General features: G+C 43.0%; 1 pseudogene across 1 annotated transcript in view; it reads left to right on the top strand.

Moving 5' to 3' along the window:
• Nucleotides 1–207: 207 nt before the first annotated feature.
• Nucleotides 208–18,264, top strand: part of LOC147689894 (uncharacterized) — an 85,276-nt pseudogene continuing 67,219 nt past the window's right edge. The window contains exons 1-2 of the transcript XR_015300129.1: nucleotides 208–266; nucleotides 1,988–2,004. The product of XR_015300129.1 is annotated as an uncharacterized LOC147689894 (transcript). The remainder of the gene's footprint in view (nucleotides 267–1,987; nucleotides 2,005–18,264) is intronic.

An 18,264-nucleotide genomic window follows, 5' to 3' on the forward strand; every position in this document is an offset into this window, starting at 1 on the left:
GCATAATTTAAATCTTACCAGATGCATAATTCTTTGCGGCAGTATGAGTGTATGTTCACAGCTCCTGTCAGGAATTAGGATACAAATAAGCCCACAGCCCTTGTGCTGCATCAGGGTTATGTTATTGCTGATTAATAGACCGCAACAGTTCAAAGATTAAGTTTACTATTCATTGTTTTGGTTTCTCTGATGGACTTTTTTCCTTCACAGACCCTTGTTTTTTCTTTGGTGACATCGAACCACAACCTTGAAAGTCATGGACCACTGTAAGTGCTTGTTGTTTATTGGCAATTTAAATAAATCACATCAGCCCAATGAGTGACACACCATAGTAATCCAATGCAAAATAGATACATTAAAACTATAACAAAGTGTTCAAAATAATCTCAAACTAAATTAATTTTAATTTTACTCTTAAATCGTTGCAGGCTTACAGGCAGATTATACAAAATTGCAGCACAATCAAATACTCGATCACTGATCTTCTAGATAAACTGAGCAAAAGGCCAATAGGTGTTCAATACAATCAATTTGACCCATTCTGATGCCATAAGTGTCAAAGTTGTTGAAATAGTCCACACATTGACAGGGAAGTGGGTTGGCCCTACTGGTGAGACTCTTTCTAGCCAGTAGGGTTAGTGATAATAAAAAAAAATCTATTGCCATTTTATTTTTTCAAAAAGCTCAAAAACTAGCAATTTACTTGAAATATACATTTGCTATTATTCACTTGTTGATAAGCTTCACAGAATGAAGAGTGCTTTACAATATAGGTGTCGGTGAACAATTCATATATTGTCATGAATCGAGCATTTCTAAACGTCTTGATTTAGAAATAACTGCAGAATGTGTTTTATCTTTCATAGTGGACAGAGGGAAATATGTTTGTCCTTGTCTCTCACAACATAAACTGAAACTTAATCTACAAAATAAAAACTATTAAATAAAACTGCATATATGAGACAATATCAAGTCAGCAACTAACAAATTAGGTACTTGGCTCTAATGCATATTTCTTCTGGCGCATAGGGTGAAATAAAATATTTACACATTATACATTCCCATTGTACATCATTGCATAATGCAGCTGTGTCTCACAGATGTATTTACTTAAGGGTGTTTACAGAGCACAACCATCAATCACTCTGCTAGAGTCTCTTGTAATCTTCTTTTTGGTTTTTCAAAGTTTGCCGAATCATATGAAGGTGTAAACCAGCAGTGTTTGGCATCCAGTGTCAGAATTACAGGCTAAACATATAAGAAACATTTGCATAAAATATAATTAACATATATAGGCAGTCGGTGGGTAGCAGCTCACAAATCTGACATGGATCGAGCTTTATGTTGGATGTCCTTGGTCAAAACAAATGTTTCTCCCAGACTCATGCGCCCCATTAGCAATGGTGAGCAATGTAAATGACCTGATAACAAAAACAATTTCACTAGAAAGTCACTTTTATTCATGGAATAATGGAAAATTGTAGAGAAAATGCAATCCCGATTAACAAAGGCCAGGTTGCGGCAGTTTTGCATGTGGAGAGGTCACTTACAAAATAGTATGTTCTGGCACTTCTGAAAATGCTTCTGCAGTTGTTGATAACCAGGGGAGGAGGTGTGTGTGTTCCACAGGCAGCGTCAGTGGACAAGGACAAGTAAAGAATCCAACTTTCACAATGTCATATATTTATGCCAGGAGTAAAAAGAAAGCTATTAAGCATATTCTATGTTTTTCTTATTTTCCACACTTTGATGAATCCATACTTCCAAAGTATATTTCTTTTCTTTGATAAAAAAAAATCCTTTCTTCAATAACAAAAATGAATATTTCTTTAGAAATACTTTACTATCATGTCCGAGCTGAGGTCACACTGTCCATTAGTGGAAGAAACCCTGCATTATGCAAACATGTTGCACAAATGGAATTTTGTATAAATACAACATCTATTCAATTATTAATTCAATCCATCATTGTCTTTTTGATTTGCAGCTCAAAAGCAGAAGCAGGTAAGTCATTGTACTCTATACTTTTTAAGATGGTGCAAACTTGGTGGCAGAAGTTAGTTTTCTGTCATGAAAACTCCTACAGATTCAAAGGGTGCCATTTACCTTCCTCATACAGTGTGCAAAATAAATCAAAAGGAGAGTAGCTTTTGCCACAACTTCCGACTGCAGACTTTCACTTAAGTGTATACTTGAGTGTCTCCATTCCCTGAAATCAGGGAGTGGAGCCATCTAATGCTGATGTTACAAGAGTAAAGTGCCTATTAGTAAATTCTCCTACATAAATGGAGCTCTCTGCCACCTGTGCGAATATATCCCTAAGGAAAGATAGCAAAAATAATTACAGTATATTAATTAAAAAAAGATCAAATACAATGTTAATGTAAACTATAAATGTAAAATAATTATAACAATTATTTATAACGAAATAAAATACAAAGTTACAAGACAAAACTCATCAAAAGAAACTTTTGTTAAATATTGTAAGTACATTATTTACTTTCTAAAGATAACCAAAATAATAAATCCTACCTTAAGTAGCTTTAATATTTTTCATTAATATTTAAGAAATTCATTAAAAAATATGTTTAACGAATGTAAATTATTTTTTAATTTTAAAAAAAGCTTAAAAATAACATTGAACGTTTTTTAAGTAATGTATTTTTTTAAAATAATAAAATATTCAATTATCTATTTTGTATTGTTTTCAACACTAAATATTTTTACATCATTTTCCATGGATTGTTATTTTAAGTCACAGCCCCCATTAGTTTCATAGGGGTGTGTTGCAGTAGCAGTGATTGGTCATTTGTGGTACCACACTTACTCCAAGCGTGGGCTGCAATACATTTTATCTCTTTGTGGCCTTTTGTGGTTTAGTAAGTTTAGAAGTGAAGTTTGTGAATGGTAATTGTCTCGCATTTTTGTGGGTGTGTTTGTATTAGCATCTATCTACCTTAATCCCTCTATTGAGGAGCAAATATTCCCCATGTTACAGCCACTACTGCTTGTCACTCCCACATTAATTTCTAAATCATACGCTCATGTGTTCAGATATTTTTGCCACTGAGAAAAGATCAGAGAGGTAGAAGCGCAAGTCTAGTATCATAGGAAGCGTATGCAAGTTAATAGCTTTTTGTAGCACACCCGTAGTACCATTGTAGTGCTACCACACATACTATAAAATGCAGTTTGTGACTAGGCCTCACTGTCTGCAATGACCTGAAGTGGGGTAGTCACCCTAATGGAACACTGGAAGATCACCAAACCCAGAAGAAAGACTCCACTGATCAGTGACCATGGATTTTACAATTCCCTTCTGAAATCTTATTCGTTTAGATTAAAGAATATTAACACAGATTTGGGAGAAACAGCTGAGAATCTTTAATATACTAGGCTTTTGTTTGTTTTTTATTTGGGAGTGCGGATATGTCCCCTTGGTCACACCATTGTAGCAGGTTTACGCCTCATATGTCCGTAGTGATGATATGTGACCTCTTCTTCTCAAACAAAGTCCTGCACTCTGACCTAATGAAAGCCCTCATCTCATGATACTAAATTGGACTTATTCTTGTATCTCTTATTACCATTGTACTTCTGATCTGCTAGAGACTCTTTTGCATATGTTTTGCTGTAAAGCGCTCTGATAGCCCTGGGTTGTGCCAGCGCTATATAAAACTCCTTAAATAATAAAATCAAATAAAATAATCTCAGTTGGAGTTCTCTTTACTTTAAAAAAGTAAATGTATTACATAACATGCCTTGCCTAGGTAATTTCCTTGGGGGGCAGAATTATAAAGTCATCCTATGAATTTGTATCAGAAAAATATCCATTAATCTTGTAGCATCTTTTAGTAGTCAATGTATGTAGGTTTCAGAAAAGATTCTATATAATGTTTGCAAACCTGTTTTCCACAGTGGTTGCTGGTAAATATAATTATGTAAAGTGCTTGCAATGTTCAATACTGTAAAAGCTATCCAAACCAAATCCATCAAGTCTTTCTTAATAATTTGTTTGCTATGTCTTCATATGTAAATGTCAACCTATTTTTATTAAATCTGCAAATTACCAATTACTTGGTCATATTGATCAAAAGTCCATAAAACAAATACAACATTGATATATACAGATAAGCATTGCTTCAATCTGACCTAAACACAAGTGGAGTTACCTCTCTTTTTAATTGGGAGGTTGTTAATTCTGTTGAATCTCTGTGTCCCTGATACAAAAGATCTCCCTTACACATCTATTGAAGACTGGTGAGACTTTCCCTGCGGGCAGCCGGCATATAAAGCAGTTGACTTCCAAGCATTCAGTCCTCTTGATAACACCCACAAAGCTCTCCACAATGTCATGGAAAGTCAAATTCAGTTGTGTTGCTGAGCCTGTGCACTCAGCTTAGCTTGAATAATCTCTCAAATATAAGCATTACATGTATTGTAGAATTGTACAAATGCACTAATTTCAGTTTATTTTCTTACAATACAGATATTTTGCCCTTACATACCAGGTTTTATTTGTTCAGTAAATAAATACAATCTCCTTCATCAGATTACAATTTTCTCAAAATAATGCATTTCATATTCCTAAATCAACTTTTTAATAAAGTAGCTTATTTTTCATCAAATAGCCACTATTGTCTGAGCATACTACTGGCCTTCAAGTACAATTTCTCATATATATTACCCCATCTATCACTTTTTCCACCCAATAAAAAGCTTGACATTATTTTATAATATCCCCATTGTCATCAAACACCAGCTCTTCATTGTATGTACATTAACTAGTTTGGTGTGCAATGTCAACATATCAGCTTATTTTTCTCATCAAATATTCACATTTAACACTGCTTCAAATAGACAGATCCGGCCGCTCCTGCCAATGGGTTACCAGATCATGCCGGGTGGGCCACTACATGCCAGGGATGCCCCTGAAGAAGCAAAGGATGCCCGTCATATGCCCATTTTAGGTTAGGTATTGCCACAAGATGACAACAGGGATGCCCACTAGATTTAGGGTGTGGATACCAGGAGGGCCTACTATATATTAAGGATCTCTGTTCTATGCCAGGTATGCCCACTACAAGGCAGTATTTTCCATCTCATATGGTTGTCCATCAGAAGCCAGGCATAGTTTCCACAGCAAGGGATAGCCACAAAATGCCAAGAATACCCTCCAGGAGCCAGCAACACGTACCAGGGATGTTTATGAAATGTGATTGACCCAAGAGTATTTTAGATCTCACTGCCAGATGGATGTCAAGGCTGTCAATTATTAGAAATTGGGTTCCTAGTTGGCTGGGGTATAATCCCTGGTCAAACAGTAATCACAACCTCACTGAGGGAAAGGGACAAACAGTCCCTAAATGAACCTGTGCTCTCCCTCTGGTAGCTTGGCACAGATCAGTCAGGCGTAACCTTAGAGCAATGTGTAAAGTATTTGTGCAACACTTCAAACAGTAAAACTGTTAAAATATCACACAAAAACATTCCACACCAGGTTAGAAAAACAAAAAGAATACAATAGGTGAAACTAGAGTTATGAATTTTCAAATAATTAACTGTAAGATAGTGTTAAAAAGCATACAGCCCCAACTGGGGATATCTGGTAGGGCTGGCTTGGGTCAAATCCAAAAGCTCAGGCCAACTGCAATGGAGAGCGGGTACGATACAGTCACAGATCACTCCCACTGAAGGTTTACCTTGTCAAGTTTTGTGCCAAGAGTACCATTGGTGGGGAAGAAGCTTGCTGGGAGCAAGGAGAGCTTTGCTGGCAATGGTCATTGGGAAGCCAAGAGCCAGCCAGGTGTCACGGAAGGGTCCGCTGAAGCCTCGCCGTAGTGATCCAGGGCCACGGACAATGCTTGCTGTGTGAAGAGATAAACTTGCAGCAGCTCGCACTGATTCATTGTGCGAGAGGCACGGTTCCAATGCGAACAGGCCCGCTCACTGTTGTGAAGAGCTCAAAAGCTTGATTCAAAGGAATCGAGAGCCACACCAAGGGCTCAGGACCTGGAGGCACCTCTTGGGAGAAAGGAGCTCATTGAAGACAGGTCCAGGGGCGTTGGGGAGTCTGCGATGTGCCTGAAGCTCAGATCAGGAGGCCAGCAGACTAGCCCTTTGAGTCACTCTGGGGTCCTTGGTTAAAGATGGGCTCCAGTATCAGTTTTTCCTTCTGATTATCCAAAAAATGGGACGGTGCACAAAGGAGTACAGTTCAACCAATCTTCAAAGGTCTTCGAAAAAAACGTTATTGGTCCATTTCTTGTGTAAAAGAACTCAGGATCAGCCAACGCGTTTTGTTCCAGTGGAACTTCGTCAGGGCTCCTGTATATGATCGTGAGATCTAATTACAGGAAATCTCTGGTCATGGTAGGCCGCGAGAATTGATATGCGTACAATCTATATCCCTTTATTCAGTTTTAAGGGCAAATAAAAGGTGCATGTACACCAAAAACTTCTTCAATTACACCGAGTCCTCTCACTCGAATTCATAAGATCCATAGACGTTTATACTAGGACTAGTAATTAAGGTTATTTGCAAGGGTAGCAGAGTGAGTGAAGTCGGTAGGGTTTATTCTGTATATTAGTATTCTAAATCCCTGGTACTTGTAGGGTTACACACCAGCACCTTTTATCATTACTTATGTCGGAAAACTAATCAGTTCTATATTGTACACTCTGCACGCCCAGGTAACCTCGAAATGTGATAATACTATAGGATTAATAGATCCGAGTTGCTTCCAGAACCTGGAAAGGTATTCTCCAGTCTGGTTAGTTAGTACTTTCAAATTTTCAAGACGAGAGGACCATCAATTGACCCCTTATATATACGGCCATTGTGCCTTAAAATTGCTCCTCGCGACCACTGATATTCGCACCTCAGTTCTTCCTTCCGACGTAAGGGGCAGCAGGTCAGCACAGCAAGTCCCCATCTCCTTCAGAGTAGCAGTCTAGCAGTGTGGGAGTCCTTTCAGCTGCACAGCAGTCTTTCTTCATGGCCGAGCTTCCACAGATCCAGATGTATACAGGAATTGTAGTGTCTGAGGTCCAGTCCTTAAACCAAGTGGTGCCTCTGAAGTGGTTAAAACTTCAAAGAGATGCCTTGAAGTGCACATATGCCCTGCCTCTCTGCCCTGGCTCCAGACTCACTACAGAGAGGTGTGCAGCCCTTTGTGTGGGGACAGGACACAGCCTATTCAGGTATAAATGAGTCTGGGTCCAGCTCCTCCCACCCCCCTGCTAGGATAGCCCATCAAGTCAAACTTAAGCTTCCATTGTGTGTGGCTGTCTATGTGGAATACACAAAGCCCAGCTCTCACCCACCCCATACATGTGATCATAGACAGGCAGCAGGCATCAAATGGATAAAGCAAAAAAAAGGCAACATTCTAAAAGTGTCATTTTCAGAATTGCTAATTAAAATCCTTCTTCACCATAAATTGTGATTTTAAATTGTGATTGTGAAACTTAGGAGAATTATCCTGAATTGGAGATTAGACTTATACAATGGAATAAGCAAATCCCAATGTTATCCTATGTGAGAGATAGGCCTTGCAGCGTGTAAAAAGGATTTTAAGGGTGTTTCACTACCAGGACATGTAAAACTCAAAAGTACATGTCCTACTTTTTAAAACACTGCACCCTGCCATTGGGCTGCCTAGGGCCAACCTTAGTGGTGACGTATAAGTATTAAAATGGAAGGTTTGGGCCTGGCAAGAGGTTTAACTTTCCAGGTGTATATGGCATTTTGAAACTGCACACACAGGCTCTGCAGTAGTAGGCCTGAGACATGTTTAAAGGGGTAATTCAGTGGGTGGCACAACTAGTGCTGCAGACTCACTAGTAGCATTTCATTTACAGGCCCTAGGTAAATGTAGTACACTTTACTGGGCACTTCCCAGTAAATTAGAGATGCCAATTGTTGATAAGCCAATGTAACCATGTTTAGGGAAAGAGTTCAAGCACTTTAGCACTGGTCATCAGTGGTAAAGTGCACAGGATCCTAATGCCAGAAAAAACGAAGTCAGCTAAAACAATAAGTCATAAGGTAACAATTAGGGAAAACCATGCCAAATGACGCATGGTCTAACACACACCCAATGCTAAAAATACCCACCAGGTGCCATTATTAGAGAGGTGACATTTGCAGGCTACAAGCAGTTATTACATGTAAACGGTGGCTTAAGGATGTCAAGAATGTTCAATTAAAGTCAAGGATGCCATCAGAATAAGAGTACCCGCTAGAAATCATAAATATCAGCCAGATACCACTGGTACTCAATATAAGGCACTGGTGACCACTAGTTATTAGGGATGTCCTCTACATGCCAAAACACTCACCGGATGCAAAGTTAGACCACCGGTTGATAAGACCACCGGTTGATAAGGCTACCAGATGTCAGGGATGCCTATCCTGTGCAATGAATGGGCAAACTATGCCAGGGAAGTCCTCTGGATATGAGAGGAGGAGTAAATGGCAGAGATGCCAACCTTACATACAAGAGATGCCAACCATACAAATATGCACAAACAGATCAATATAAACAATAGCAATAAACATCTACGCAATATCGTATTTCCAAAGTTGCCTCTCACATTTTGCTTTACTAGTTGCCACCTGTATATTTGCACTTCTCACTCTGCTGCTTAGAAGAATTATATAGCTTAGCCCCAGAGGGGATGAGGATGTTCCAAAAATCACAGACACACCCAATCAAATGGTGAAGTGCTGCAGAGCCTGCGTTAAATCCGGTATTTGTAAAGCATGAACAACTTACCCCATAGGATCTCAAGGTGCTAGAGGCCATCGGGGAGATTAAGTGAGCTATTGCCCAGAGTCACATAGTGCTGAGCTGCCACCTGGGATCGAACTGTGAGCCCTACGCTCCATAGTCAGCTGCCCTGGCTGCTGCACCACACCTCTCCTTTGCCTTGGCATAGACAGCAGGAGGGCTGCAAGCTGCTTTTCTTTCTCCTTAACTAGATGTTGGTGAGGTGTCTGTACAGTCCCAGGATTTTTATTATTTTATATATATACAGTGTAACAGTAGCCACTCTGTCGTTATGGTTAAGGTTACCAGAAATGGGATTTCCTCAGATTTTTCAATATTTATAAATATGTGTCTATTTGACTCCACAAAACTATTGTGTTTTCTACATTGGAGGACGATGGAAGGTCTTGATGTGACTGGTCATGGAAAAGCAAAGATAAAAGGGGGTAAAAGGGGGACCAAAAAATGTTTCCATAGACTTTGAACTCATGTAAAGCAGCCAAAAATGTGGTACATTTACACATTATGGTGTGCTGGAGGCCATTGTGGCCTGTGATGCGAAGTCCTGCGTTGATGATACATTATGCACTGGCTGGTTCTGAAAGAGCTGTTGACAAAGAACTTGCAATTTGAAGGACTGTCTTGAAGAAGTGTCATGCAGTGGTGCTTCTGATGAGGCTGTGGACTGCGATGGAAGTCCTGCACCTGGGACAACCAACGCTCTGGTCAGGAGGCCAGCCAACTAGCCCTTGTAGTCACTCTGGTGGTTCTGGTTTCAACCTCAACTTGCCAAGCCTTACATATGTACTCCTGGAAACCTTAGTGAATTATCAAAAAATACATGTTTACTCCAATGCTAACAATAAGGTCCTCAACAAAGTTTTTAGGGTTTTTTTAAATATCTGTCACACTTTGTACTTTTACTACTTTTAGGTAACATTCATGATATTCTTCCAATGGAAATGCATAAACAGGAAACTCTATTATGCTTAGCTTCTAAATAAATGAAAATTAGGAAATAACATAAAGTAAATGTTACCATTTCCAGTTCATTTTTATTATTTATTGTGTTGTTAGAAAAAATGACAAGATATGGCTTCTCCCTCCTGCACCCTTGTGAGTAAAACCGGAGCAGATTTGAGGACACAGCATTAATTGATGATCTGACGAGATCTATATTGCCATATGTGACTTCTGATCTCATTGACGATGTCATCAATTGCGTAATCAATGGCACAATGTTTGGTGATACAAATCTTTGAAAATAGTTGCGGTACTAAAAATGGTCTAAACTGTTCATGATAATACAAAATTTTAAAGAATGGAAAACCTTTTTCATGTTATTTACGTGCTCATACGCTGCGTGTATTTGTATGAAAATTGGATTATTGTACATGCTGTTACCATTCCCAAATCAAGGGCCAATATTACATTAAGATAAGTAGGTGTGGTTGCATTACTGTGCCATCACAAGATGCCATATGAGGATGCCGGATTATACCAAGAGACTTTACAAATGGAATTTTTGCCACAGGAGACAGAGCCTCACAGTGGGAAAATATCATTTTGAATAAGGCTCTGAGAATCCTTCACTGGAACTGCTGAAATATACAGAAATTGTGTTGGTTCAAATGGGACATGTATGCTTGTTCTTAAAGGTTTTGTATTATGCATGTCATTGCTTCACTGATCACCCAATAAACATGAGGACGGTTTGCATTGTGCATGTGTATTGTGGATGCTTTTATTTGTTAAATGACTGTGCTTTACACTTGAAAGATTTTGATTAATTTAGTTAACCATAAACTGACCATCTCTCCATATTATTATCTACCTCTTCTCAATAGGGAAAAGAAAGTGAAGGAACCTGCGGAGTTCAAACAGACCTCTCCGGACGAAAAGAGTACCAAGGACGAGACAAAGGACAAGAGAAGGGTCATGGCCAACAGCAAGGGTTCACTCCTGGCATGGAAAAAGATTATGGAGCAGGACAAGGTCATGGCCAGGAACATGGGAAACAAGGAGATGAAGAAACATGTCATGGAGTGGCACATGGACCCGGTCAAGGAAAAGGTGAAAGATATGACCAGGGAAAAGACCAGGGATATGGACATGGAAAAGACCAGGTAAAAGACCAAGGATATGCTCAGGGAAAAGCTGAAGATAACCACCTTGGAGGTGGCCTGGGACAAGACCAGCGGCAAGGCTATGGAGACAAACTAGGAAAGGGGCAAGCGGAGGACAAGGGAAAGGGTCAAGAACAAGGAAAAGAAGGAAAGAGTCTTGAAGAGGGCCGAGGACAGGGACATGAAGGAAGGTGCCAAGGGAAAGACATGGGACAAAAGCAGGGAAAGTAATTCCACCAGTTTCTAGGAAGAGAACGTGACAAGGAATCCAGAAAATAAAAGCTGTAATCCATTATTGCATGGTGTGCCACGTAGACATTCTACATGCATCTCTTCAATTAAACATCCTTAAAACTGTACAATCAAGTTCCTTCTCGATATTAAGATGTGACATTGTTAAAATGGATAGAGTTGCAATGTATACTTTAAAATAAATGCATGAATCAATTATCACCTCTTCAGTGTATTTTTTGCTGAACATACATTTTCATTGATTTATAAAACCATTCTATCTTGAATTATGTAGAACATTAGAGAAAAGGATTTGGATTGTAAGCTCCAGGAGCATACTGCGTATTTTTAAGTTGGGTTTAACTCGATTTCAATAGCTAAAGAGCTAAAACTCATCAAAAGCACATCTACGTTGTTGATTTCTATTCACACAGGTGTTCTGTTAAAGCAGTTGTAAAAGCAATGCTTTGAATTTGAGAGAAATGTAGTTGCGCAACTTTATCTCTCACATCACATATTTTTTTAAATCCATAGGTCATGGTACAAGTCCAGCCCATATGGCCGGGATGCCCGTCACCCCCTCTCAACACAATCCCCAAGGATGGGAAGACGGACGCAGTTCTGAACTTTTGGAAGGCGGGAGGGAGTCACCCTCCCGGCCGTATTTATTAAAATATGAAACAAAATTAAAACATTAAATAAAAGTTTCATATCATGTACAATTTTCATTTATTACATTTCGATGAAGACATGTTCATTGGCTAACCTTAACAAATCTCTAATACAAAGGTTTCCTAGCCGAATCTAACATCCTGCAAATGCATACATTCTAAATTAAAATTGTACATCCTAGCATTAAGGGCCAACGGCAAGGTCACAACCGGTGTCAGATCCCTACATCCAAAACTCTCGCCCTCACGGTGTGAGTGGCGGCCGCGCAGAGGACTGTACACTCCGTGCCAACTCCAATTTCCCTTGTCTTGTTGGGGGCCCCCATTTCAGCTCGACGCCATCTTAAAGGTCGTCCGAGCACCCGTGTGAGGTATCTGTAGGAAGGACAGCGTGAACTCCCCCCCCACCCCACACTCTCTCTCACATCCGCCGTCGCGGATATCCGGGCCCCGGGAAATTCGTAGGAGGGGCATATAGCCGCCTCCTCCCCTGGAAGGGGCCAATGGCCATCTCCCCTTAGGCGACCCATCCTTAGTGGGTGCCGCCTCCAAGTGGGAGGGGCCAATGGCCGCCTCCCCCCGGGCGCTCCCATCCATAGTGGGTGGCACCCCCCTCTAGGGACCTTGAAATTACTGCTCACCGATCATGACCTTACCGCCCGACCAAAATAAATACGACATTTGTTACCTACTAAGGGAGAAAATATCAACCTGTCTACTTTCATCAATTGTTTACTCCTAAGGAAAACAGTACTTACAAACAGAACTTACATCTTTAATCTCGACAATCATTTTTTGCTATACGGAGGGAAAGAAGATGTTATCAGAGCCAAAACTTTATTGCAAAACTAACATTGCCACAAGGGGCTGGTGGGTGGGTCAAAATTGCTCCTTGTTCCGTCGAGGGCTCACGTGCAATGAGTGGGTGCAGCTTCCAAGCACAAGAACAAGAGGACGCTTCTTCGGATTCCTGCTCTCTTTATTCTTCTTCGGGAGGGCGTGTACCCTCCGCCTGTACGCCTACTGGGCGTGGCCATCGGTGTAGGTGTCTAGGACAACCCCTTCTGGGCGGGAAAAGGCACGCCCTGGCTACGCCGCTTCGGGCATACCAGCCGAGACATGCCCCCCGCCCAAAATGGTTTCCCGGGAGGATCGGGGTACCCAACCATACGTTCGGGGGGACCGAGTGGTCGCCCCTTTCCATATGGCCGGGATGCCCGTCACCCCCTCCCAACACAATCCCCAAGGATGGGAAGACCGACGCAGTTCTGAACTTTTGGAAGGCGGGAGGGAGTCACCCTCCCGGCCATATTTATTAAAATATGAAACAAAATTAAAACATTAAATAAAAGTTTCATATCATGTACAATTTTCATTTATTACATTTCGATGAAGACATGTTCATTGGCTAACCTTAACAAATCTCTAATACAAAGGTTTCCTAGCCGAGTCTAACATCCTGCAAATGCATACATTCTAAATTAAAATTGTACATCCTAGCATTAAGGGCCAACGGCAAGGTCACAACCGGTGTCAGATCCCTACTACCAAAACTCTCGCCCTCACGGTGTGAGTGGCGGCCGCGCAGAGGACTGTACCCTCCGTGCCAACTCCAATTTCCCTTGTCTTGTTGGGGGCCCCCATTTCAGCTTGACGCCATCTTAAAGGTCATCCGAGCAACCGTGTGAGGTATCTGTAGGAAGGACAGCGTGAACTCCCCCCCCACCCCACACTCTCACATCCGCCGTCGCGGATATCCGGGCCCCGGGAAATTCGTAGGAGGGGCATATAGCCGCCTCCTCCCCTGGAAGGGGCCAATGGCCATCTCCCCTTAGGCGACCCATCCTTAGTGGGTGCCGCCTCCCAGTGGGAGGGGCCAATGGCCGCCTCCCCCCGGGCGCTCCCATCCATAGTGGGTGGCACCCCCCTCTAGGGACCTTGAAATTACTGCTCACCGATCATGACCTTACCGCCACGGCCGGATAGTTGACCGGCTATCCGGCCCCCCCACAAACTCCTCCTAAAGGTCATGCTTCCTCAAACCCCTTAACCATGCTATGAAGTCTCCTATGAGTAAGACATTCCCCTCCCGGGACAGGTGAACCCCATCATTGAGATACATGTGATCACCCCGAATACACCCATGTGGAATGCTATGTAGCTGTGCAGAGCGAAACAATCTACCAATTTTGTTGTTAACCTTCATCACTGAATGGTTCAGAGCTGATACTGAAAGCCCCCCCCGCCAAACCCTTCTGGGAATCATGTGGGACCAGGCAATCTTGCACCCCGGGATTCTTTTTGCCAACCAGCTAACGGCAGACAAAACTCGCTCGAGTAATACTCGCCTACCGAGTGTCACCAGGTCATTGCCCCCCAGGTGTACTATGATTACAGATGGCGGTGACCTCTGCCGCCCTAAGAGACACTCAACAAAAGATTCGAACTGGTCAATACAGAGCCCGCCCCTTCCGTGGAAGGCCACTCTGTACCCGTATTCCCCAGCTGCGTGAGTCGCGTCACCTGCTTTGAATACGTCCCCGGTCTGCCTCACGTATGAGTGGCCCACATCCCACACCACTTTCTCCTCAGCAGGTGATCCGTGACCGCTGGTCCCCTGGTGCTGGGCCGACTGCAAATTCCGCCCCGCATGACATGCTCGCGAAACTGTAAATCAAACAGAAGACAAGAAGCGTGAGTGCATGTAACTTGACTTCACAACATGTGCAATCGCACCTACCTTTTAAAACAATTCGAGGACCATCGTCCTAACTGTTTCACCTCTTCCGCACTCTGACCCCTGGCTGCAGCCTCGGTGGCAGCCCCATCCTGAAGGAGTGGGTCCCAAAATCGCACGGGTCCATGCCCGCCGCCGCGATTGTCAGTGCTAGCACCCTCTGGAACTGAAACCTCGTCAGTGGGGTGGCATCGATGTGCCTCAGCAAACTCCCCCCCATGTATCCGCCCTCAGTGCCAAGTATTCCTCAATGCACCTAATCGGGCACGTGGGGGACCCTCGTATGCGTTGGACAACAACAACACTGTTTCCCATAGCTCCCTGGTCGGTCTTGGACCTAGCTATCGTGACTACCATCGAATCACCCCTAATCAGGATGTGATCTCTGCACAAGCCTCCACCCACATCTTTCTTATTCTTTGCGACCAGTTCGCTCACCCGCATAGCCCCATGGAATGCTAATGCGAAAGCTGCCCGGAACAGAACTGCTTCAAACTGGGAGGAGCATGTCGTGACTAATGTCGCCATGAGTAGGGACAACCTTTCAAGGCCAATCGGGCGCCTCTTATCTTGCTTACGACCCTCGAGGCGCTGCCAGCCTCGAAGGGCTTTTTTCACCAAAAAGGAACCTGTTGGGTCTTTGATGCCGTGCACCTGGGCCATGAATGAGATGGCTGCCCGGTGTCTATTGGCCGTTGCTGCTGATCGGCCCTCCCTGTGCAGTGCTACCAGGAACCCTAGGAAGGAATCCTTCTGACCCCAGTTCTGATCCCCTGACGGACCCAAAAATGCACAATAGGAACGAAACGCTCCTTCGTATGCCTTCCTCGTCCTGGGGGCTAAGCTTGCTGCCACGAGGTATTGTAATCCGGGGCACCGATTAGCCAGAGTGCTTCGGGGAATGGTGCTGCCACTAGGTCCGCTGTAGGTAGACAAACCCTGAACGCCTGCATATGTGAACGAGAGAGTGCATCAGCCGCATGATTCAGTACACCCGGCACATGTTTCGCCCTGAACTGTACATTCAGTCTCATGCAAAGTAGCACAATTTCCTTCAACAATCTCAAGATCCATTTGCAGCGTGCTGCCTGATTGTTAATGCATTCGACAACAGTCATATTATCAGACCAAAATACCACAGAGCGGTCTCTGAACTCGCCCGGCCATGCCATCAGAGCAACAAAAATAGGGAATAGCTCGAGGAACCCTATGTTACCTGTGAGACCACTGGTGTGCCACCATGCCGGCCATGTTTGCGCCGACCATCGATTACCAAAGATGGCGTCGAATCCCACGCTCCCCGCCGAGTCAGTCCACAAACCCAGCTCGTTCGAAGACGCTGGTGGCTTGTTCCACACTACTCGACCGTTGAAGTCCGCCAGAAATGCCAACCAGATGCGCATATCCTGGCGAACCTCTGCCGACAGTCTCGTGCGGTGGTGTCCTTCCTTGAGACCAACCATAGCTTGTGCAATAGAGCGTGAAAAAGGGCGGGCCATTGGTATCACTCTCAAGGCAAAGTTAAGCTGACCCACTGCTTGCTGTAACTGATGCAGTGTCACTTTCTCCTTACTAAGGCACAGTTCCAGGGAAGCCCTAAATTTAGCTTCCTTTCCCACTGGCAAACGGAAACATCCCTCCACAGAATCGAGCTCAATTCCCAGAAACTCCAGTGAAGTAGATGGTCCAACCGTCTTACCTGGTGCCAATGGCACTCCAAACTCCCTCATGAGGATGCAAAAATCCTGTAGCGCCTGCGCACATTTCGTGTCGCCGGCTGCTCCCAAGAACAGAAAGTCATCTAGGTAATGCATAACATGCTTATGCCCTGTGGCCTCGGTGAATGCCCACTCTAAAAAACTTGAGATATATAAAGGGGTCCCTGACCAAACACACAACAAATACTTGAATTATTCACTTAATTATTTGAATAGAAACAACATAAAAATGATGGTGGACAGTGTTTTTATTATCACTGCTCCAAAACCAAAAACCATATATTGGTTATACATTTACTAGTATAGTACACAAAATTCAAGTGCGCCCACAAAGGAAGGGGGAAGGAGTGCAAGGGAAGGGGTGTATTTCAATTAGTTAACATCACTAATCAAAAAAATCATTAAGCACGAATCCATAACTAAAACCATCATTGTCATTGATCCATATGTTGGAGATCAAGAAAAAACACATGTTAAGCAGAACATATCACATGAAACAGAAACTCCCGTGATGATTATTATTATCAATCTTGGGTTAAGGAGTTCGTGTAAGTAGATGATGGTCTACGTTTCGACCCAAAGGTGTAGGATAATGGATCCTTACTCGCGGGTCTTCATCAGGACGTTGGGGGGGGGGGTGAAGGAAGAGGTGGGGCTGTGTCCTAGGTGTGGAAAAGGAAAAATACGCTAATTACTTGAAACGGTCTCAGAAAGAGTCCCGACACTGTTGGATTACAAGGGGCCCGAAGGCCAGTAAAAGCAAGACATTAAAGTTTCAAAAGGAAAATTAAGAAGAATTAAAAGGAGGTTGGATGAACTGAGGACGGAGCACTACATGGTTGAGTAACCCAACAAAGTAGGTAGACAGGGCACAGGCCCTGCTGGGCATATTAACGTCTCCAGGAGGGGGCCAGTCCCAGTTATTAAACGTGGTGTCTGAAAAGGCATATTGAAAAAAGTGGTACTGTAGCACCGAACATCAAAGCGCTGGCCCGTTTAAGGGCTGATGGAGGGTCGTGATATTAAAAACTACATTATTATTGATAAGGTGTAAATCACCTGGTCTTGAAGCCAAGGCAGGATGTGTTGATAATAATCGTATTTCTCAAAAAACCCAGGCGTTCATCTGGAAAACACTGTTGGAAAAACCAAGTATTAGATGGGGGGGCGTGGGGTAAAGTTATAAAAAGTGACTCGCACGCATTTCCAAAGTGCAGAAACTCACCCGAGGGGGATTGCAGAAACAATCGCAAAGCAGGAGCAGTCACTGCACGTCTCCTTCAAAGTAGTTGAATACTCTGTGGCTAGTGCGTCCCAAAAAGTAGATCGGGCACAACCGACCGCTTTCTGGAAGAACGAATTCCAGAGAGGGTATTAGGGGTAGAGGAACGATTAGATTCTGATCGGAAGGGGGTATGCGCGCGGCTCCTAACAAAAGACTCACCCGTGGTCGGTCAGAACGGAGCCAGCGTCAGCGCGTGTCTGCCTGGAACCAGGAAGTGTTACCTTGGTAACCAAGGTCGGTTAAGTAACCTCCTAGAGGAAAGACTCACATGTGTTGCTAGGTTACAGGGTATGCAACCTGGTGGAGGAAATACTTGCGGTGTATTACCAAAAAAGGGGGATTACTTGCAGATTGTATCTCTATTACCAAAAGATGACGATGTTAATTATATGAAGATACAAATGCGAATTACAGATCGTATCTGTGTTGCCAACCAAATGACGGTGTTAATTAATGAGGATACAAGTGTGAATTCCAGATTGCAAGGCAGGGAGGCACGAACCTGCCAAGCATGGCGGTCAAGTGCACATTAATCCACAACCAAAAGGTCAATAGAGTCACACCAGCAAGGAGGTCATATAAACAGTTTCAAATACGTACTGCAGGCCAACATTAATGAGTCCCTCTGTATGGCCATTGGTGTACATGGGATGTGGAAAAAACACACAGTCATTTTTCAAATACGTCCAGAAGGCAACCATTACACAGTACCACGGTGTGGT

The sequence above is a fragment of the Lissotriton vulgaris genome, chromosome 9 (assembly GCF_964263255.1).
Source record: "Lissotriton vulgaris chromosome 9, aLisVul1.2, whole genome shotgun sequence".
In the NCBI taxonomy this organism is placed as follows: domain Eukaryota; kingdom Metazoa; phylum Chordata; class Amphibia; order Caudata; family Salamandridae; genus Lissotriton; species Lissotriton vulgaris.